Source organism: Phascolarctos cinereus, unplaced genomic scaffold (genome assembly GCF_003287225.1).
Source record: "Phascolarctos cinereus isolate Bilbo 61053 unplaced genomic scaffold, phaCin_HiC Scaffold_726;HRSCAF=1367, whole genome shotgun sequence".
In the NCBI taxonomy this organism is placed as follows: Eukaryota; Metazoa; Chordata; class Mammalia; order Diprotodontia; family Phascolarctidae; genus Phascolarctos; species Phascolarctos cinereus.
The window spans coordinates 377156881-377180605 of NW_027556098.1; the positions used below are offsets into that span (position 1 = coordinate 377156881).

Below are 23725 nucleotides of genomic sequence, written 5' to 3' on the forward strand. Positions count from 1 at the left end.
CTAATTTCTCCTCATTTTAGAGAAGAAAATCCAAGGGGATTTGTTCTGTGAAGTTTGTATTCACTCAAAGGGCTGCACTTGAGGACCTAGAAGGTCACATGTGGCCTCCAGGCTGCAGGTTCCCCACCCTTGGTAAGATCATAGCTGTAGACCTGGAAAGGCCAGGCTATCTGGTGCAACTGTCTCATTTTACAGATGTGAATACTAGAGGCCCAGGCCAGGATGAGAGACTTGCTCAAGGTCACAGAGGCAGCCAGGGCCAGAGCTGGGTGGGATTTGAACTCAGACCCTCTGATTTGAGAGCCAGCAGTTCTAGGGAGTAGTATTGGTAAATGGTTGTAGTGACGAGGAAGTCATCAAGGACATGACCAGAAATTTCTACTCTAAGTGCTGAGGACTGTTTGGTGCTGAGCCAATGGCTTACTGGTAGAATCTCTGAATGGCCAGTTAATTTGGCCCAGAGGAAACTTGTGTTTCTTTGGCTACAGACTCTAGTCCCAGCCTTCCCATAGTCACTTCCCCTGTTTAGGCCCCAATTTCCTTAGCTCTAAGATGGGAGGGTTGGAATAGAGGTTTCTTCCAGCTCTAAAAATTATATATTGTGATAAAATTATATCTTGTATATATAAAAAGTATTCTGTAATTCTAAGCCATCGAGACATATGAAAGTGAAGATGGTAGATTGTTTATCATGGTCCATCTCCACTGCTAAAGTCTTCTCTCAGCTCGCCTTTTTAATTGAGTGCTCAGACAACCAGATCTCTTAAGCAAGGTCCCCAATACATCCTCAAATCTAGAAGTTCTGGGAGTGAAGCAGTTTGAGAAACGTCATTGCTTTCACGTAAGAGTCTGTCCCAGGCATTCAGCAAATAGGTAAAAGCTTCCGAAGTCATGAATTGTAGTTATCTATCAAGGGCCATAAAGCAGGACGAGGGACAGAACAAGTACAGGATGATGCTTGTTGTCAGAAGGAAAGAAAAATGAGCTTTTCACAGTTACTTAGCTTTTCCTGAGAAGACCTAAAACTTTCTGTACTCTGCCTTTCAACCTATAGAACCTGTAAGTCTTGATTTGAAACAATAAATTGATTTTTACAATATGAATATGATCTCTTCTTGAGTAAGAAATAGAATTTGAGTTTAGTTAGCTGAGACATCTAAGTACCTTCAGTTACCTTTACATTTACAGCCGTTTACTTTTTAAAAGTGTTTTTTGGTTGTGTTGCTTTGTTATAGGGCCACCTCTAGTTTATGAGAATTGGTGAATTGGAAAGTTAAAATACCTTCATTTAAGGTCTGGCTTCCATGCTGAAATTCCACACTAGCTATGTGGTTTTGGACAAGTTGTTTAATGTTTGTGCCTCAGTTTCCCTGTCTGTAAAATGGAGGTAACAGTGCTCATACCATCTACTTAAGACTATTGTTATGAGAATCTTTTATAACCGTACTTAAAGTTTTTATAGAAACATGAGCTATTTTCGTTACATAATTCTTACATTTCCAACCAATTGTTTTGGGAAAAAGTCTTAATTTCTCAATTTTTTTCATAGGCAGGTCATGCTAAACTAAACTGATTTCCATATCTTGATGGGGTTAGTAGACTAGAAGGGTACGGGAATGCTGTAGATGTCGTTTACCTGTATTTTAGCAAGGAATTTGATAAAGTTACTCTTGTTCTTCTTATGGAGAAGATGGAATGATATAGGCTGGATGATGGTATAAACAGGTAGATCTGGAATTGGTTGTGTGGCTAGATTCCCAAGAATGATAATTAATGGTTCAAAGGCAACCGAGAAGGGAGGCTTTCCAGAGGAGGGTCTTGAGACCTTGGGCTGTTTTAATATTTTTTTTTATCAATTCCTTTGATAGTGGCATAGGTTGCCTGCTTATCAGGCCTTGTCATGGGCCTTCTCTGTTCATTGGCTCTGATGAGCTCTGTCTTGGTGAGCTCATCAGCTTTCATGCTTTCAACTATCATCCTCTCATATTTATACATTCTGGTCTCATTTCTCATTCTGTCTGTCTCTCTCTTCTCTCTCTCCCTCCCTCCCTCCCCATCTCTCTCTCTGTCTCATTCTCTCTCTGTCTCTCTGTCTGTCTGTCTGTCTGTCTGTCTCTCTCTCTCTCTCTCTCTCTCTCTCTCTCTCTCTCTCTCTCTCTCCCTCTCCCTCCCTCCCTCCCTCTCTCCCTCTCTCTCTCTCCCTCCCTCCCTCCCCATCTCTCTCTCTGTCTCTCTGTCTGTCTGTCTGTCTGTCTGTCTGTCTGTCTGTCTGTCTCTCTCTCTCTCTCTCTCTCTCTCTCTCCATTCACATGGCCATCATCCTAGTTCAAATCTTCATCACTCTTTACCCTGGACTATTTTGCAGTAGTGTTCTAATCCATCTCCCTGCTTCCAGTCTCTTCCTTCTCTAATTGGTGCTTCACATAGCTGCTAAATTGATATCCCTAAAGTACCTGTTTGACTATGGCGCTGTCCTACTCAATAAGCTTCAGTGTCTCCCTGGTGACTTAAGGATCATATACGGATTCCTCTATTTGGCATCTAAAACCCTTCACAGTCTAGCTCCATATTATCTTTCCATGAAGATTATAGATTACTCTCCCTCATGCATGCTATATTTTAACCAAAATGGCCTCCATGATGTTCCCTTTATCATATTCCACCTCTTTCTCCATGTCCAGGCTATCCCCCATGCTAGGAAAGCTCTTTCCTTCTCACCTCTGCTTTTGGGGACCCTCAGGTACCTTTAAAACTCAGTGCAAATGCCACCTCTTGTGTCCTCTCTCTAAATTACTTTGTACTTATTTTGCTTTTGTCTTGTATTTACTTATCTATGAACATGTTGCATCCCCTCAGTAGAATATAAGCTCCTTGAGGGCAGGGGTTAGCTCAGTCTTGTCTTTGTCCAGTGCTTGGCATAGTTCTTCACATACAATAAGCGCTTAGTAAATGCTTATATACTTTATGGTGATTATAACACACAAAAAAGTTCTTGACAGACTGGAATATTGGGTCTGTTCTAATAAAATGAAAGTTAATATGGATGGAATAAACTAGGGTTCAAAAATCAACCTCATAAGTACGAGATGGGGAAGGCATTGTAAGACTTCAGTTATTTGGAAAAGATGACGTGAGAGCGAGGTTAGTGTAGGGAATGTTTAGTGAGTCAGCAGTGTCATGTGGCCACCAAAAAAAAATGTCAGTACAGGCTTTAGGTGATAGGTCCATAGTCCTCTGCCCTAATCAGGCCACATATGGAGCACTGTGCTTAATGCCACAGCTTGGGAAGGACCTTGGGGAGCTGGAGAGCTTCCCAAGAGGGACCACCAAGATGGTAAAGAGCCTCGAGTCCACCTCAGGAGGACTGGTGAGAGGCAGCAGGAATATTTATCGTGGAGAAGAGAAGATTCAGAGAACACGAGAGCTCTTTTCAGGTATTTGAAGGACTGTCACCTGGAAGAGGGAGTGACTTCTTTTTCTGGGCCTCAGGAGTGATGAGCAGAAGTTGTCAATAAGTAAAATTTAGGTTCAATGTAAGGTTAAGCCTGCCAATTAAAGTTATCTATCTGGGAGTGGAATGGTCTGCCAGGAAACTGATGCATTCTTCTTCTTGGGAGGTCGTCTCAAAGACACAAGGTGACGACATTAGGGAAATGTTGTGGTAGGGTCTCCTTTTCAGGCGTGTGCTTGATCTTTGGCAGAAATTCTTCCAGCTCTGAGTTTTATTCTGTGGATATCTCTGACAAGGAATGCCTCATCTCTCCTAGATTCCACCTTGGAAACCTGTCTATACAAATATTTGGTAAATAAAAATGATAAAATGTAAGAGTGTTATTGGACATTATCTGCCTCTTTGTGATGTCCACCCTTCATGCCTTGTTTTGTACTTGGGCCACATGGGACGTGTCTAACCCGTCTTCTATTTGAGTGATCTTCATATCCTGGAAGGCAGCAATCAGGTCCCCTCCAAGTGCTGGTTTTCTTCTCCAGGTTACATATTTCAGTTCTTTTGTTCATTCCTTGGACTACATGGTCTCCAGCCCCATCATCATGCTGGCAGCTCTCCTCTGGACATGATTCAGCCTCTCTAAAATGGATCACTTGGAACTGAATTCAGTCCTTCATATGTTCTCTGACCAGGGATGGAGACTTCCTCCTTCTTTGTCCCTTTTTACTGGCTCATCTGAAACATCATGCCCTCAAATATGGGTGCTTCCCAAGGCTCCAGTGGCTTTATCTCTCCCCCTCTCCTCTATCTCTCCTCTCTCTCTCTCTCTCTCTCTCTCTCTCTCTCTCTCTCTCTCTCTCTCTCTCTCTCTCTCTCTCTCTCTCTCTTTTTCTCCCTCTCCCTCTCTCTGTCTCTTCTCTGCCTGTCTCTCTCCTCTCTGTCTCTCTCTCCCTCCCTTCCTCCTTCACCCCCCCTTTGTCTCTTCTCTCTCTCTTTCCCCCCCTCCCTTTCTTCCTCTCTTTCTTCCTGTCCTTGTGTCTCCCCTGATTTTCACACCTGTATCACCAGTTATCTGTTGGACATTTCAAACTGGATGCCTTGGAGACATCTTAGTCAACATTTCTAAAACTCAACTCATCATCTATTCCCCCCAAAATCCTACCCTCTTCCAAACTTCCCTATTTCTATGGCAGGCACCACCATCCTTCCAATGTTTTAGGTTTATAATCTCATCATCACTCTTGTCTCTTCTCTCACCCCGTGTATCGAGTCAGTTGCCAAACCTTGCTGTTTCTGTATTTACAACATCTCTTGCGTCCAACTTTCTCTCTTCATTCACATGGCTACCACCTTAGTTCAGGCCTTCATCCTTTCTTGCCTAGATTATTGCAACAACCTCCTAATTGGATTCTCCAGCTCAAGTCTCTCAACACTTCGGTCCACCCCACACACCACTGCCAAAATCATTTTCCTTAACCGTACGTCTGACCGGATGACTCCTCTACTCAACCAGCTTCACACTCTTCCTACTGCTTCTAGAATAAAACACACAAACTCCTGCGTTCAGCTTTTACAACCCTACACAACCTGAGCCCAACCTGGCGACCAAAGTGCCCTTGTCTGTTCTCTGCTCCTCATATACAATGTTCCCTTCTCCCATCTCTCTGCTTTAGCATGGCCCTCTGCCATGCTTGGAATGCACACCCTCCTTACTTGTACCTCATAATGTCTCTCTTCCTTTTATGTGAATCTCAACCACATCTCTGCATAAACCTTTTCCTGACTCCCACTGCGAGTACCCTCCCTCCCAAACAACCTTGTTTTGAACTGTTGCATGCATTTGTATTTTTATTATTATATTGCATATAATATATAATATTAACTTTATATTTATGCTGTATATTTATACATGTACTTGTTGTCTTCCCCAGTAGAGTATATAAGCCTTTTGTGAATAGAGATCATTTCATTCTTTGTACCTGTCTCCCCAGTGCCTTTATGATCTTTCCTAGATTGAAATGGTATAGTATGGTATTAGTTACTGAAGAAACTGCAAAAGATGCCTGAGAAGAGGGGGAGATGGGGCTGTGTGATGGCAAGATTAGGGGAGAAAAGTGGAAACCAAAACTCTTCTTGATGGAATGGAGAATCTGAGGGCATGGAAGGACACATCTTCGTTTGAGGGGTCAGTGCTCTCTGGGCAGACACGAGGAAGGTAACATTTAGCACAAAGTGAATTCAAGTCTTTATCAAGCACCATGTTTGGGCAAGGTCCTGGTGGTGCTGGGAGATTGGGGGGTAAATTGTGGGAGCATTGAAAGCTATTAATTAATGCATCTGATGGCGTGTACTGTCTAGTAGGGGAGGAATTGCTTGCAACTCCTGTACAGCCTGGAGGTTTTGATGGCTCCGTGGGGCTCCCTCTTAGGAGTCCGGAAGGAGAGCTGGGAGCTTCAAAACAAACTGGGACTGTCTGTAATTCCTGTTTGTTTGCTTTTTGGCAGGGCATCCCTTCCTGTTTTGAAGGGAAAAGACCCCTAGGCCATGTTTGGTTCTGGGCTGAGCAGCATGCCAGCACTTTAGGGAGATGGGGATGGGGGATGGTACCATCAGAGCCCTGGATGCACCTTTCGGGAAAACCAGATAAAGACACTACTGCCAGTGCCACAGAGACCACAGCCCACGGGAGCCCACGGGGACAGATGACACTCCTGCAGGCGAACCTGTTACGCACACATGAATTTGCTTCTCGTAGCATCCCACTGAGTTGAGTAGAACAGGTATTATCATAGGATTTAGAATTTCAGGACATTTTAGGGGTCACCTAGTTCAGTCCCCTCATTTTAAAGATGAGGAAATTGATTCCAGGAGAGTGGAAGAGATTTGTCCCTAAAGCCATGCATTATAAATAACAGAGCTGGGATTCATTCTGAGGTCCTCTGACTCCTGGTGGGCTGGGTAGTATCACAGACTTCACAGGAACCACTCATTCTACCTGATGCCTGATGAAGAGAACCCTTTACCAGCATCCTCAGCAAGGCTCATCCTTTCTTTGCTTGGTGACCTCTAGTAAGAGGGAACTCACTACTTCCCAAGGCAGGCAGCTTAATTTAGAACTGTTCCATTTCTTAGGAAGTTTTTCCTCGTGTCAGAACATAATCTGAACCTTAGCTATATCCATTCCATTGCTTCTCATTCTGCCCACCAATTAATCAAGTATTTATTAATATCTTACTAAGTGCCAGGCACTGGGGGACAAGTATAAAGAATGAAATAGAGTCTTATATTCCAGAAGGGGAGACAAGTACATATGTAAATATATTGCATAAATATAAAGTTAATAAATACAAATATATATATATATATATAATATATATATATATATACATATATACATATATATATATATATAATAGTTTAAAAAAATAAGGTAGTTTGGCACTAGCCACTGGCATTAGGGAAGGGTTCATGCAGGGAGATTGTCATATAGGATTCATCTAAAAGGAAGGGAGAGACTATGTCAGGCAGAGGTAAGGAGGGTGCACATTCCATGCGTGGGGGAGGGCCAGTGCTGAAGCATAGGGACAGGAGAAGGGAGCATTGTACATGAGGATCAGAGAAGAAACAAAGGCATTTTGGTTGGGTCACAGACTAGAGGAGAAGGAATAATCTCCAAGAAGGCTGGAAAGATAGTTGAGGCCAGGCTGTGGAGTTTAGAAGCGACAGGAAGCACTTGGAGATGGTTGGATAGGGCGTCATCTGGTCAGATGTGTGGTTAAGGAAAATGATTTCGGCAGTGGTGGTAGGGTGGACTGGAGTGTTGAGAGATTTGAGTTAGAGAATCCAATGAGGAGATTGTTGCAATAATCTAGGCAGGAGGTGAGCTGAACTAAGGTGGTAGTTGGGTGAGAGGAGAGAGATGTTGTGAATACAGAAACAGCAAGATGTAGCAAGTGACTGGATACATGGGATGAGAGAAGAGACAAGAGTAGGGCTGAGATTATGAACCTGAGACACTGGGAGCATAGAAGTATGTACCTTCAGTACATTGGGGGAGTCTGGAAGAGGGCAGCTAGGTGGTGCTGTAGTACATAGAGTACCAAGCCTGGATTCGGGAAGACTCGTCTTCCTGAGTTCAAATCTGACGTCAAACACTTACTAGCTGTGTGACCTCGTGCAAGTCACTTAACCCTGTTTGCCTCAGTTTCCTCAGCTGTCATACCAGTTGGAGCAGGAAATGGCAAACCACTCCAGTATCTTTGCCAAGAAATCCCCAAATGGGGTCGAGGAGAGTCGGACACAACTGAAAATGACTCAAATGGAAGAGGGTAGGATTTTGAGAGTGAAGGGTAGAGAAGAACAATTTAGTTTTTGATAGGTTGAACTTAAGACAGGGGTTCTTTTGTGTGTGATGTTTACCTCTGGCTGTCTGGTGAAGGGTGTAGAGGGAGAAGGGATCTTAAGACAGAAAATTGGGGAGCACCCACACTTAAGGGATGTGAGGGATGATGAGCCAGCCTTGGAGACTCTGAAACCAAGTAGAACGCTTCTAATCCCTTTTCCACATGACAGCCTTTCAAATTACTGATGACAGTTAACACGTTCACCTGTCTTTTCTTCTCCAGGCTAGATGTCCTTAATTCCTTTAGCCAATCCTCAGATGCCATGATCTTGAGTCCCTTCCCATTGTGGTTACCCTCCTTTCCTTTGAACCCATCCCCTGCTTTTCAGTGTTAGGTGAGACCCAGAGGTAAACCCAGTATATCACCTCTTGGGGCCTCAGTTTCCTTTACCTGTAAAATTGGAGTGATAATAATTGCACTACTCACCTCACAGGATCATTACGAGTAGCAAATTTAATAACATGTAAAGCACTTGTAGACCATAAAACACTATATAAATGTCAACTATTATTATTGGTTTTGGCTCCAGGCCTAAGGCTTTTGCTCCATCATCTGTCAATTTTCTTTTTTTAAATCCCATCCCTTTATCATACATTATAATGCAGTCTTCAGTGCCAGCCCTAGGAGTGCTGGTTGGGAGCGATCTCATCGATCTCACCGTGACTCCCTTTCACTCTAGACATTTGTCACCAGCTGAAACCAGGTTAAAGTTTCTTCCTGGCAGCCTGAAAGAATAAAGTCTCAGAAGGGTAGCCCGAGGGGCCTGGAGTGTTTGTAGGGCTGGGGCACTTCCTTAATTGCAGGGGAATCCCTTGTGGGTTTGGAGACAAATTGTAAATGTGAATCTGTAGTTTCTCAGCACTGGCTCCCCTGCAGTGGTGTCATCTGTCAGCTTGGGCCCAGGCCCATCTTCCCCATTCCCATTCCTGAGTGATATTGATGGATGTTTCTAGGTAGGTACCCTCCTAGCTCTAGCCACCCCATTTAGGACTTGCCTTCCTGCTGGGTCCTTTGTGTTTGACTTAGAACCCAGGGAGTCTCTTCTGGGTAGTAGCAAGGAGTCTTCGGATCACAGTGGAGGGCCTCTCTAAGACAGAGTGTTGATTCCTCTAACATTGAAGTGTGGCCTCAGACCCCTTCTTGCCAAGACCAGAGGCTAGACTTGCAGACAAGAAAAGACTTGTTCCTCTCCTTGATTGTTCTGCGCAAGGGGATCTCTCCAAGCCCATAGGCGCTAACTCCTCGTTGTAACTTCAGGATTTACAGAGTGCTATCATCCCAATACCTGTGCAATGAAAATATGCTTCACTTCTGTTTTATGGATGAGGAGTAAGTTTTACAGGTAGTAAGTTGCAGAATCCAAATTGAAATTCAGGTCCTCTGACTCCAAACCCATTGCTTTTTCTCACTGGTTAACAATGCCTCTCTGGTCCTTAGTTTCTTCATCCATAAAATGAGGATATTAAATTAGGTTATCTCCAAGATAGATCCCTTCTAGGTCACATGATCTTATTGCTTCCTAAAGCCACACCCCTTCTAGGTTGATGTAGTGCATAGAGCATGAACTTGGGGTCAGGATAAGCTGGGTTCAAATCTTGCCTCCTTCAGCTATTAGCTGTGTGATCCTGGGCAAGTCATTTAACCTTTAATGCCTCACCTTCCTTTAAACGAGGGGCTTGGAACCCAATGGCCTTTGTGTGCCTTTCCTGTTTGAAATCTGTGGTCCTTCGACTGCTATTTACCCTGCAGCCTTCTTGGAGCTTAGCTAAATTCTCACAATGTCAGGAGTGGGATCTGGATTATTATAACTTGCTCTGTTCAGTCTTCGGTGATTGTTTCCCCGTGCCCCTTGGGGGTTTTCTCTGTAATGTTGCCTTTTGGACCAATGTGCAGGGGTGTGATGCCTTCTTTGCTCACTGTGGCTCCCCTCTTTTTCTTCCCCACCCTTCCCTTCCCCCCATCCTTTGTGGCTCATTTCAGGTCAAGAGTCAGTCATCCTTGGAAGTCACGAGTAAGTTTGCCCCAACTAGCTGCCAGGAGCAGGCAGAGGAATCTTATATGCACAGCTCCAGGGAAATTAGATGACCTAGATGGTAAGTGTGCAAAGCATGATGAGACCTGGACAAACCGGTAGAATGAAGGGTGCTTCTCAGACGTCTCTTTCTTCGGCGGCTGAGTGCCTTTCTGTTGAGCCAGCACTGAGCACATTAGTTTGTTGAAGTTTTGTTTTGTTTTGTTTTGTTTTTTAAATACATTTAACAAGTCAAAACTAGTCCTTCTGACCAGCCTCCTGTGAGAGAACAGTGTTACTTAGCAGAGTCCCTTCTGAGTAATGATTGGTTACAACCAAGGAAACAGGCTAGAGAGAAGAAATGGGACCGCCATTGTTCCAGACCATTGGCATTGTCCGTGGCTAGTGCACTGGGAGCCATCAGTATGCAGTGGAAGGATCACTTGCACCGAGAGTCAGAAATCCTGTGTTTGAGTGCTGGCTCTGCCTCTTGCTACCTATAGGATTGCAAATATGGGCTATTTGGGAGTTTCCAGTCTATAGCTGGATGGACTGAGATAAATCCCCAGCAAAATTCCATACTTGATTATAAAATAGGTGATTTATGAGCACTTAGGAGAAGAAAGAGTTGTTTCCTATGATTCTAGATAGGCTCATTAATGACAAGTCTTGTTAAGACGTTAGTTTGGAAACTCTTTATGAACAGGGACTGTTACTTTAAAAATCTTTATATTCTCAGCTTCTAATACAGAGTCATGCACATAGTAAACACTAAATTTTCATTTGTTGAATTGATAGACCTAGGGAAATGTCTTTGTCGGGGTGTCTCTTGACTTTGGCCAGGTGTTTGATAAAAAGCCCCTCAGGATAATATCTGGGGACATGGATGGGTCAACCTGGAAGGGACATCCCTGGTGTCATTCCCTAGGGAATATCCCTATCCTATTCCACACCTTGAACTGAGACTTAGTTGAAGGTAGAAGGCTTTAAATTTGAAGAGGAGTAAAACTGAAGCGGTTTCTAGCATTGTCAAGAAGCAACAAGATTGGGAGGTAATAACATGACATTTGATGGAGATAAGTTAAAGTCCCATCTTTAGATTAAAAAAAACCCAACAACCATGTAGAGATAAGATAGGGGAGATCCAGAATAAGAGCAATTCATGTGAAAAATTCTGAGAGGTTTTACTTTAATTTGAAAACCCACCCCTGATAGTGTGCAGACCTCCAGCTACAGCAAAAACTTTGCCCAGGGCGCCCCCCCCAATCCCTTAGACTTCCTTTTATGTGTTATCTTCTTCTATTATAACGTAAGCTCCTTGAGGACAGGGACTGTACTGTCTTTCTGTTTGTATGTGTACTTTTAGTGCTTAGCTCATTGACTGACTTCTTGAAACAGAACCTTCCAAAATGGTATCAGTAAGTGCCACATTCTGTGCCTTTCCCTGGAGTCCATCTTCCCCCAAGACACAGTTCAGCCGCCGTCTGTTATTGACCTTTGTGTGTGATTTGGTTCTTGTTCTCGGGTTTGTCATTCTGTACTGGACACTGCCCTCCTGCTTCTGATTTCCTCACTCTGCATTGGTCCATCCAGATCTTCCAGAGTTTCTCAGTACATTCATTGTTCCTGATAGCACACCAATATTCCACTCTGTTCATAGACCATAATGGGCTCAGCGCCCCTCTAATTGATGGACACCATTTTGTTTCCAGTCTTTAGCTGCTACAAAAAGTGCTGCCATAACCTTTTTGATATCTAAGGGACACCCAAGTTTTAGCTGACTCTAAGGCAGTTGAAATTGTGATGTGGTAGCCAAAAAAATGATGCAATGTGAATCTTCATTACCATAAATGTGATATGATTGCCTAATTGCATTAATCCTGGCCAGACCTCACCTGGACTTCTGTGCTCAGTTCTGGGGCTGCAGTTTTGGAGTGATGTTGGCAAATTACAGTGTGTTCGGAGGAAGCCATCCAGGGTCTATAGATGTTTTATAATGATAGCTAACATCTATATAGCATTTACTATGTGCCAGGCACTGTGCTGAGTGCTTTAGGATTATCATCTTATTTGACCTTCACAGCAACCCTGGGAGGGAGGTGCTGTTATTATCTCCATTTTCATAGATGAGGAAACTAAGGCAAACAGAGGTTAAGTGACTTAACCAGGGTGGCACAGTAAGTGTCTGAGGCTAGATTTGAACTCAGGTCTTTGATCAGACTGGGAAGATTTAGCCTAGAAAAGACTTATCAGGGACAAGAATGGGAATCCTCTAATATTTGTAGGACTGTTATGTGAAAAGATTAGTCTTACTCTTTGTAGTTATAGATAACAGACTAGTTCACGTGGCTTGAAACCAGGGAAGTGGATTTTGGCTCATTGACTGGAAAAACTTGATAACGATTAGGGCTGTCCAGTAGTGAAATGGGTGGGCTGTCTCAGGAGGTAGTAACTCGGAGACTCTATGCCCTAGATTTTCTGGGCTGGCCCAGATTTCAAGAAAAATAAGTTCTACTTTCATTGAGAGCTTGCAAAAGGAATATCTTTTGTGAGATGATCTGTCCCAATTTTTATTTTGAGCAATATGTTTCTTGTTGGTAGTGAGTTCCCTATAATTGGAGGTTTTGTTAGGTGACCACCATCAAGGATAGTGGCAAAGATTTGAGCCCTGAGCAGGAGGGTTTGTATCAGAGAATGGTCGAGGCCCCTTCCAGCTAGCTCTGTGATGCTTTTCTAGGTAAATGCTAATTGAAATGGCAGGTATAGAGACATAGAGGCTCACAAGTTCTCATTTGGAAAGGAAGGACAACCTTGGAGGTAATTTTGTCTACAGTCTTCATCTTGTTTGACTTTCCTTCTTGAAGAGGACCAATGACATCAGGAAGGTGATGTCTTGGTTTGTAAGTGAATTGGATTTAAGTGAGAGAGGGCTGTGCAAAGTCACCAGCCTCACTTTCTCCTCCAGAGCCATCTGGGTCCAGTGGCAAGGCATAGATCAAGATGACTAGAGATGGCTCCTGCTGCAGTAGGGGACCTTGGCCTTTTTAAGCTAAGGTGTTTCCTAGGTCTCAGTTTGTCTGGGGCAACACTCATTCAGGGATTAAGGCTACATAAGAAATAAGGCAAAAAAAGGCCTCTTTTACCTACTCCAAAAAAAAAATCAATCTGATTGGGCAAGACCCTCAGGGTTTCTGTCCAGAACAGAAACAATTGCTATTTACACTCACTCTCAGCCATCAAAACCCTACCAATGACCAAGTAAGGTCTGGGCTAGGACCTATTATTGGCCAACTGGTGAGAACCAGGGATTCGGATTTTAGGCATCATCATGTAGCTCCATTTGAATTCTAATGGGTTTTATCAAAGCCTGATTTTCCAGCCCTATATTTCAAGAAATCATAAATGAAACTACACGGGGCAAAAAATATAGATATGTTGAACTTAATCCCTCCCAAGACAATCCATTGCACTTTTTCTGGGACATCTCTCAGTCTTAGCAAGGAAACTTTTCCTTATATGGAGCTGAAATCTGCCTCTTCATAATTTTCACTCATGAACTCTGGGTGAAAGGAATGACACATTTTCTTACCTCCAGAGACCAAATGGGAAAAGGCCAGAAGGTAGTAGAGCAGGAGGTCAGCGCAGAGCAAGCTGGGGGTACATTTTAGGATGAGAAGGCGGCCAAAGGCATAAGGCCTGTCACCAGGAGGGGACTGCTTAGAAGAGAACCGAGAAGGACCTCCCCCTTCTTTGTCTCAGCTGGAAACAGGACATGAATCATGGGAGTTCTGCTGGGGCAGAAGGGCACAGTCTAGAGTCTGTTCTATTCTAGACATTCCTAGGCATCAACCACAGGAAGGAGGTCCAACCTAATGTAGTCTGTGTGGGCCAAGCCTACTGGGCCTGGGGGCAAGAGCTTGGGAAGAGCAAGATCCCTAAATGGGCGACACCCTCCGGGCTGTCCCTAGAGGCCAGTCCAGGCCTTTTAAATTCTTTCTTTATTTTTATTAAAGTGGCGGGCCTGGGGTATGTGAATGGAGATGTTGGATACCTGGGCAATGACTCAAGGCAGCTGGGGAAAGAAGCTTGGCTCCCCCATCTGGTGGTAACTGGGGGTGAAGGCTCCTGGAACTTAACTCACATTAACAGCTCTAGTCTTATACATATTGTATTGGACAATGTGTAAAAGGGTTTTCTAGGTAGTGTAGTGTTCATGGTATTATAAAGAAACTGAGGCTCAGAGAGGATACGAGGCTTGACTTGGCCATGATTGCACAGGTGATAAGTGTCAGAGTCAGGATTCCGACCCCCAGCTCTAAGTGGAGCGTTCCTTCTAGTACAGTATGCTGGCTATAACCCTGGCTGTCTTGGAGAATGCTCCACCCTTCCAAGCCCCTCCCAGCCCCACCCTGGGGTTGCTTCTTTTCCTTGTCACAGCTGCCCCGGGGGCTCATTGTAACCTTATTTCTCAAAGATTTGTAGAACCACCGAATGTTAGAGGTGGAAGGGACCCTGATGACCACATAGGGTTCTTGACCTTTTTTTTTTTGTGTCATAGCCTAGGGACTCCTTATATTTTTAAATGTATAAAATAAAATGCATAAGGTTACTATAGAAACCTATTGAAATAGTTGTTAAAATTTTTAAAAACAAGTTCATGGAGACCTCCCCCAAGTCCAAGGTTAAGGACCCTCGTCCCAGTCCAAGCATTTGTGGGAAGGTCTAGTACAGGGCAGCCTGTTCTCCACCTTACTAGTTGTGTGATCTTGAGCAAGTCATTTAACTTACATTTGCCTCAATTTCCTCCTTGGTAAAGTGGGGGTGATAATCATAGCACGTCCCTCCCAGGGTTGTTTTGAGGGTCAAATGAGATAAAGCACTTAGCATGGTGCCTGGCACATAGTAAGCATAATGTTGATGTTAGCTACCATCATCATCCTCATCGTTGTTACTTCTCCCCTTTCCTCACCCCCACCTCCTCACATGCTTTTTGGCTTGAGTTTTCTACTCCGCAGGTAAGAATGAGGGTGATGGGTTTGTGTGGGTGTGGGTGTGGACATGAGGGCACCTAGGCTGGCTCTGAGGGGGGCAGTCCAGCTGCAAGATTAAGCTGATGTGGATTTGGTTGTATATTAATCTTGGACATCTGCAAAAGCAGAGGAGCTAGACAGAGATGCTCCCAGCTCAGTGAGCCTCCAGCCTCACATCTCCTCCCTTGCCCAATTACAGTATTTCGGAGCTGGAACTACTGTTTCCCTACATCTTCTCCAGCTTGAATAAAATGACATTTAATTATTAATTATATTAAATGACATTTAATAAGGTCTTAACTGTGGGTTTAAACAATGCTTTCTTAAGTACAAGATGAGGGGGAGGTCTGGTTAGATTGCTGTTTGTCTAAGTAAGCTGAAGGTTTTGGTGGATTGCAAGCTCCGCATGAATCATCATCAGTGGTACCGACTGCCATGTTGGGCTGCACTAGGAGAAGGATGGCTTGCAGGGCAGCAGAACGTTGTGGTGGCCAGAGGGCTCAAGTCCTGCCTGGGGACCTAGATTGGTGACCAAAGGGCGGTCAGAGCTTCAGACTGTTAGAGATGAGTCACCAGTTCTATACTGGAACTTCCCCACTTCAGTGAAATTACAAGATCATAATAAGTTGTTTTTACTTTTGGGGTTGATTTGGTTGATATTTTGCTTTGTTGAGTGATCTCTCTGTTTGTCAGGGGCCTTAGGTTTAAAAAAAAAAGGGTCCCTATCCCTGTGTTGCCGTGAAAGACAGGTTTTGCCTGGTTTTGTCTTCCAATTCATTTAAGCAAACATTAACTGCCTGCTGGATCCCAGGCACAATGGGCACTCCCTTTTTTCCCTCCCCCATTGGAGAATCCTAGGAGAGGCAGATTCTCTGTCTCTGCTTTTTTTCTTTGGACTGGGCAAAGAAGCTTTGTACTTTAGGTGTTTTGCACACAGGAAGTGCTTAATAAATGTTTGCTGATCAAGTGCATGTATTGAGATGCTTCTTAGGTGACTTGTCAGGGTGTGGTCTGGGGACTTCAGGGCCCTGGCAAAGCCATCCATGCCCGGGAGCTCTGTGTTGTTGACGAGGAGCTGCTTAGTAGTATTGGAATCTGACAAAGCTGCGCCCCGGTGGGAAGGCTTTCCGGATCCCTCTTAAGGCTAGTGTTTTCCCTCTGTTGACTATTTCCTACTTATCCAGTAGAAAGCTTGGTTTTATATAGTTGTTTGCATATTGGCTCTATACTGACACATAGTAGGCCCTTATTGGCTGATAGACTGGAGAGTACTGTAGAATCGGGAAGCAGAAATTAGTTGGGAAAGGTAAGCAGAAGACAGAGGAAGAGGAGGAATTGCCATTGATCTCCTGAGGGCAAGTGGGGTGAGCACACAAGTTGCCTTGTCCACTCCAAACCCTCAGTCCCATTCCTTACATTGCAAGGAGGGGGTGTTAGGGGCTCAGCACCCCCTCTGATCTGGAAAATCCACAGAAAAGTTTTTGGCCTTCCCTTCCTGCCAGAGAAGTCTGAATTGTTATGGTATTAAAAGATAAAATGTATTGATATCATACAATACTATACATATATTACGTATTTCTGAGTTTCTAAATGTTTTCTGTGTCATCTGCAGCTTCTGCAAAACTGCCCCCAATTTCCCATTTAGTTTCTTATGTGACCTTGATATATTGAAATCACGATGGGGAAAGTTGGCTGTGGAAGGGATAACTGCGTACTGCTGGACTGCAGGAAGAACTGATTGATGAAGCTCTCAGGGTTTCCCAAGCTTTGGCCCATCATTCTCCACAGGGTCTCTCATAAGGGCCAGGGACTTGTTCAAGGTCCAAGACATTCCATTAAGAGAAGCACAGCAACCTGTGTCCAGAACAGAGGGAGCCGTGCTGGTCTGGCTGGCTGTCCTCTGAAACCCTGACTGTGTCTGCAGGGGATTATGTTCCATTCTGGGTGCTGCATGAGAGGAAGGTCAGACTAACTGGAGAACCCGTGGGGGTGGGAGGTCAGCCAGAATGGGGATGGGACCAGAAGGAGACTCTCCCAGGAAAAGGGAGGGCTAGCCTGGGAAAGGGAAGACTTGGGCTAGAGGAGGCAGGGAGATTGTCTCCTCATATTTGACTGACTTTCATGTGGAAGTAGGATTGAATTTGTTCTGCTTGGCCCCAGAACTGAGTTGGAGAGAGGCAGATGGAAAGACTAAGAGCTAGAACTTTCTAAAGGGGTGAATAAGATGCCTCAAGAGACAGCAAGTTCCTTCCTGTCTTTGAAGGTCTCCTAGCCAAAGCTAGATATGACTTATGGGGGGGGGGTGAGATGTTGGAGATAGAGTTCAATATGGACTGGAGCAGAGGACTTCAGAGTTGGTTCGCTTTCATTTAGTGCCTCCTTCTGTTGATTATCTACAATTTATCCTATCTAGAGTTTGTTTGTACGTAATCATTTTGCATTCTTCCTTCCCCATTAGCCTTTGAACTCCTGAGAATCAGGGCCTGTCTTTTGGCTTTCTCTGTACCTCCAGCATTTAGCAGAAGTACCTGGCACATAGTGCTTAATAAATACTTATCAACTAAAAGAAAATGTAGGAAACAAAGTAATTCAACCAAACCAACCATCTCATCAACTGAATGTGACTGTATAGGCAGTCTTCCACAACCACAGCCTCTCACCTCTGCAAAAAAGGAAGCGGAAGGGGCATTTTCTTCTGGCTTTTTTTTGGGGGGGAGGCAGTCCCCTAAATGTTACAGGTGAGGGAGCAGGCCAGGAGAAGGAAAGTGACCTGCCTGGATTATAGTGGGCTGGTGGAAGAACAAGGATCAGAGCCATACCATGATCCCAAATCGGCACTGCCCTTTTTTCACTTATAACACAGATGCTTCCAGGTGGGATTGATTTGCATGAGAAGAGGGGCTAGAAGGAATAAGATGGGGCACAGAAACCTGAGAGGACAACTTTGAATGGCCTTATGGGGCTTAAGAGCTTAATTTACTCCACTGCCATTAGGACAGTTTGGTGACCGTAGTGACCGTGTTATGGCATTTCTAAACTTTGTATGCTCCTCAGCACCCAGCCCATTGCTTTGCCCGCTGCAGACTCTTATTAAATGTTTGAATGAATTCTAAGGGATGTGGCCGAAGGCCAGAGGGCCAACCAGCCCCTTGATCTTTCTTGACTGGGGGCTTACCCAAGATGTAGCTCTCACTATGCCTAAGGGAGGTCACTTTTCTCCTCTGTGCCAAGCTGAGTTCATTTAAGGAGAGTATCTTCTCACAGACACACCCTTCCCTCAGCATGACCCATTGCTGCAGCTGCTGGGAACTGGACCTTGTCTCTTGCCTTTGGCAAGAGCCAGCCCTGCAGAGAGGTATGCAGCCCAATCTGAATGGGTTTTTTCCCTAGGAGCATGGGCTCCCTCTGGTGGCCGTGGGGTCAAGGTGCAGACCCTTAGCCAGCAGGGCTCGGGCTGAATTGGTAGAAAGGATAGGGCTTGGGGTTTGATGCTGATTTCAGCACCTTCTGCTTGCAGAACACTGGATCCATAGAAGCCATTCTCTCCACACTAAGATCGCCCTCCTGGGTGTGTGTGTGTGTGTGTGTGGCGGGGTGTAGCTCAAGGCTGCTTCTACTGGAAGCCTTTTCTGGCCCCTCCCCCACCCCCAGCTGCTAGTACCCACCCAACCTCCTTAAGGGTCTGGGCCTGCTTCTAGAAAGCATGGATATAGTAAGCAGAAGGGTTGTCTAATTTTTTGTCTAGGCTCCCAGCACCACCCATGGTGGGCATTTAATAAAATATTTACTAATTGATTGATTTAGTCCTGGAAGTGAGCTTGGAGATCATGTGGTCCAAGCTTCTCATTGAACAGATGAGGAAACCCAGAAATTTGCCCAAGGTCACCCTTCCATAGCAGAGAATTCAGGTTCTCTGACTGAGTGAATTCAGGGCTCTTTCTACTGGTGGGACAAAGGTGAAAACCAATGCATTTTGTCCAAGCATTGCCATTTGCCCCTTAGTGTCTGTAGGCTTTCTGCGAATTAGATCAATCCGTCCATTAACATGTGCACCTTGTCTTGGGATGTAAGCTCTGAGCCAAGGGATGTTGCTTTATCTTTCTATCTGGTGTCTGGCACTGGGCTTAAGTCTGGAGATTCAGAAATAAAGAAACACCGTCCACTCCCACAGAGCTTACATCCTAATGAGACAACATGGGCATATTTAAGTAGGCAAAAGTATATTCAAAATAAATGCAGGGTAGTCTGGGGAGGAAGAGAGGATTCTCGGAGATGGGTGGATCAGGAAAAGCTTCATGTAGAAGATGATTGAGCGGAATCTTGAGGGAAGCCAGGGGTCCCAAAAAGGTTGGAGTAAGGAGAGAGTATATTCTAGCATTGGGAAGTAGCTTGTGAAAAGGCATGAAGATAGAAGAGAGCATCTTGTGTGAGATGGGCCTCAGAACGTGGAACATCAAAGATAGATCCTTAGAACATGGCATGTCAAGAGATAGAAAGATCCTTAGAACATAGAATGTCAGAGGTGGGAGGAGCCTTAGAACCCAGGATGTCAGAGCTGGGAGGAGCCTTAGAACCCAGGATGTCAGAGCTGGGAGGGAGCCTTAGAACACAGGATGTCAGAGCTGGGAGGAGTTTAAGAAGACCAATTATCAGAGAAGGTGAGAATCTTAGAACAGATCTTAGAGATCATTTTGTTCTACCGTTTTATTCACAGACTAGGAAACTGGTACCCAGAGGATTTGTTAGCTAGGTGTGAATTTGAAAGTCAAGTCTAAGAACTAGCGGTAGGCTACCTCACTGAGAATTCAGACTCATAGAAGGGGAAAGGCCTGCCCTAAGGCTAGCCAGCCCCCAAGAGCGTGGGGGAGCACTGAGCCTTCTTGGGGCAGGTTGATGTGGGGTCAGCTGGTGCCCTCCCAGATCTTGGTTGTCCAGGCTCAGGAAGGAAGCTAGTGCTGGTTTCTGCTTGGCCATGGAGATGGAGGGGTTGGGCTATGTGAGCATCAGGCTCCAGGCCCCTCCCCTCTGCCCAACAGCCAGGGCCCACGAGGAGGCCTAGCATCTGTTCCTGCTGGGCCGGAGGAATCGCCTTCCTCTGCCCACGAACTTCCTGCCGGAAGCCCTGGGTGCTTGGGATCCAGCCGAGCCTTGGAACACATACTTTCTATGACAGCTGCCTCCTCCTCTGCCTCCCTGGAGTTGTAGCCAATGTCTAAAAGAAACCACTCCCAGAAGAGGTCCGGTGGAATGAGACAGGAAGGGGCTGCAATATAGGGTCCTGGGGGAGAGCCCAGATGAGGACTTCTAGGTTGGCCGCCTCCTTGGCTAGCTTTATGATCTTGGGCACTTCCTGTTCTGGGCCTCAGCTTCTCCATCTGTAAAATGGGAACAATAACACCCTCCTTCACAGGGCTATTGTGAAAGTCAAGTAACATGAGAGATAGGAACATGCATTGGAAAGTAAAAGCTGGTACAAAAATGAGGTGGTTATTTTTCACCGATTGACTTCAAGGATCTGTGGTCACGCACACACACACACACACACACACCACACACACACACACACACACACAGTCCATTGATGAGCCTGTTCCCAGAAGCCTTTGCAGCTTGATGTACGACCTGTCAGAACGTTTGTTCTCTTGGTATATAGCCTTTGTGAGCCCATGGCAGCCTGTGTGCCATGAGGAGGCAATAATGGTAAGAGAGGCCACCATTTAGGGAGCATTTTCCAATGTCTTATCTCAGTTGGACCTCCCCGGGATCCTTTCAGGAAGCCCTTAATGTCTGGTTCCCTCCTACCTTTCCAGTTTTCTTTCATAAAATGCCTTTCACATGAACTTTCTGACAGACCTTCCTACTAGTTTTCCAAACTTGACATCCCTTTTCTTGCTGCCATAGGCTGCTCCTTAATGTCTGGAATGTACTACCTCCTCTACCTTTTGGCATGATCCTTATCTTCCTTCAGGTATGAGAGCTTCCTTCCCCCTGCCTTCCTTCAAGTCTAATGAATAATCTTACTGCCTTCCCTCCCAGACTACTTCCATTTATCTTTTATCTTATTTGTGTGTAGTTTGCATGTTACCTGCCCCATTAGACTGTAATCTCCTTGAGCAAGAGCTGGGTGTTTTGCTTTCTTTTTGGTTGTGCCCTTTTTTTTCTCACCTAGGAAATACTTAATAAATGCTAGTTGATTGTAATGACGTGGCATGATAGAACCGGAAGGAACTACAGATTATAGAAACTCAGGGCTTGAAGGGACTTTAGAACACACAATATCAAAGATGGAGGAAACTTTAGAACTAGGAATTTTAGAACCTAAGATGTCAGAGCTGGAAGTGACCTTGGAAATAAAGCATCTCTCCCAACTGCTTACCTTGACAGATGAGGACATTGAGGCTCAGAGACAATAAGTGACTTGCCCAGGGTCACACAGCAAGCCAGTGGTAGGAGTGGAAACAGAAATCCACGTCTCCCAACCCTCAGGTCACTCCTGTTGCTGCTACATTGCCAGACCAGGTGAGTTTGCTAAATACTTTTTATCCGCTTTTGGTTTCCAAGGGAAGAATTATGATTAACTTTGGCCCTCACCTGGTGCTTGTTCTGGTAGGGGTAGTTCTTTCCACCAATGTAAACACGCACATTAGACTCTTTTAATTTTTTGCTCATTTCTAGAATATATCCTGGGCTATCACTCATACCAGCAGGTAGATGGCAGTAACGGAAAACTCCTGGGACAATAATGAATGTGTTCTTGGCATGAGAAGGTTTGCTGTTCACACATCACACCAGGCAGTGCCATCTTTGGCTGGGGAGGGCAGTGACTCCCAGGTTGGGACCCACCTAAAAAGGCAGGGGGTGCCCCGACCTGGGCTTGTGCTTGTGACTATTAGGAATGTGTATTCTTGTGATGCCTATTGAAATGAAGGCTCTTCTGTGTAATATTGGGTGGAAGAATTTGAGCAGGTTTCACAATGTAGGGCAGATGTGTCAAAAACAAGACCCGTACCACTCTGCAGTGCCCAATGAACATGCAATTGGAAAATAGTTAACAAAATAAATAAAAGTGCAGTACAACACAGATAATGTTAATATATAGTTTTCTAAGTCAATCTACAGCCCTCAGGGAGCCTTATGTATATCGATTGGCTGCCATTTCTATTTGGGTTTGACACCCCTAGTCTGGGGTGGGGTAGGAGGACACCAGAGTAGTTGGTGGTGAGGGGCTAAGCTTTTAGAATCAGAGAATTTCCGAACTAGAAGAGACCTCAAAGCCCAGCTGGTCCAGTTGGCACCTGAAAAAGAGTGTTTTCTACCACATCCCTACTAGATGGTCATCTAGGCTTTGCCTCCAAGTCTCCACTGAGGGGAAACCCATTCTATCTGAGGTATGCCTTTCCACTTTAGTATAAGTCACATTGTTAGAAAGCCTTTCTTGCCCTCAGCTCTAAATCAGCCATTTGCACCTTTTTCCCATTGCTTTTTGCTTGTCTCTAGGGCCAGACATCTCTCTTCCATTTGCTAGCCCTTCAAATGCTTGAAGACATGATTACAGGTCCCCCGCAAATCCTTTCTTCTCTAACCTAAATAACCCAATTTCCTCCAACTGATTGTCACATAATATGAACTCAAGACTCTTCGCCATCCTGCTCACTCTCTTCTGGATGCTCTGAAGTTTATCAATGTCTTTTTTTTTTTAAAGGATAAAAATGCATTTTATTAAGCATTTATTGCATGCAAACCACTGTGAGAAGCACTAAGGATACAAACAGAAAAGCAAGCAGATCATGTTTTAAAATGGGAGGTAACACACATGGGAGCTTTCACTCAATTTCTTCCTTTGGTCATGGTGCTTAGAAGGAGACACAAGATTCCCGATGTGGTCTGACTCAGACAGAATGGAAGCGATGCTCCTTTTAATGTAGCCCAAACTGCATTATTCTTCTTAGTTTTCATAGCACGACTATCAAGCTTGTGGCCCGCCAAAACCCCCAGATCTTTTTTTGGTAGATTATTGTCCAATCGTGGGTCCCCCATCTTACATTTGATTAGAATGACAGCTCCTTGGGGATAAGGGCTTATTTACTTTTGTCTTTTTATCTGCAGAACATATCACAGAGCCTGGAACATAGTGGGTGCTTAAAAAAAGGCTTATTTAATCAACTGATCTTGTGTTATGAAGTTGGCTTTTTTTTTTAATCCCACTGTAAAATTATATTTGTCCTTACTAAGTTTCATTTTAATTCAATCCAGCCCTGGGTTCAGCCTACGTCAAGGTCTTTTGAGATCTTGGCTTTGCTGTTCACCCTGCCATCCTTGTGTTATCTGCAAGGACAGAATGCTGGTCCCCTCTCACTGCCTGACTTCTTCTGGTCGTTGTTTTGTAACCATAGCACCAAAAGATGTTTTGGAGAGAAGCACCCCTCAGGGGTGCTTCTGGGATTTAGGGATGCTGCCACCAGGCGGCAGGGACCAGCCCTTCATCAAAGCAGAAAATTGAACAGGCTTGTCACTTGGCTTAAAGATCTGGAACAGCCGCTGGCACGTGTTCTCTGCGTGGCCCTGGGCATGTTCCAGAGAGGACTTAAGTGACACCGTGATGGTGCTGAACCGCACTGCGGAAAGTCTCCTTGCCTGAGACTTTCTTACACCAGTGGAATCACAAGTCCCCACTCTGTCTGTGCCCTAATCCTCACACTCAGAGAAGATGCTTCAGAGCAAAGCTTGAAAAAATCCAAACAGGTACAATTGGTTATCTGTGTCACTGCCCCGTGTTCAGTTCCAGCCTGCCCTGAGCTTGCTTTTGCACAGACATCTGGATCCACAGCAGAAG

The 23725-nt window shown here is 44.8% G+C and overlaps 1 protein-coding gene across 5 annotated transcripts in view; it reads left to right on the top strand.

Annotated features, from left to right (window-relative positions):
- LUZP1 (leucine zipper protein 1) overlaps positions 1-23725 on the top strand; it is a 100983-nt gene that overhangs the window by 64819 nt on the left and 12439 nt on the right. Inside the window, exons 3-5 of one of the 5 annotated variants that reach the window (XM_020983044.2) lie at positions 5461-5663; positions 9832-9944; positions 21277-21411. The exons of 1 other annotated variant lie outside the window; for it this stretch is intronic. The gene's annotated coding sequence lies outside the window, so the exon portion shown is untranslated. Of the gene's footprint in view, positions 1-5460; positions 5664-9831; positions 9945-20793; positions 20861-21276; positions 21412-23725 lie in introns of all 5 variants that reach the window. 3 more of the 5 variants (XM_020983043.2, XM_020983042.2, XM_020983045.2) reach the window with 3 other exon arrangements.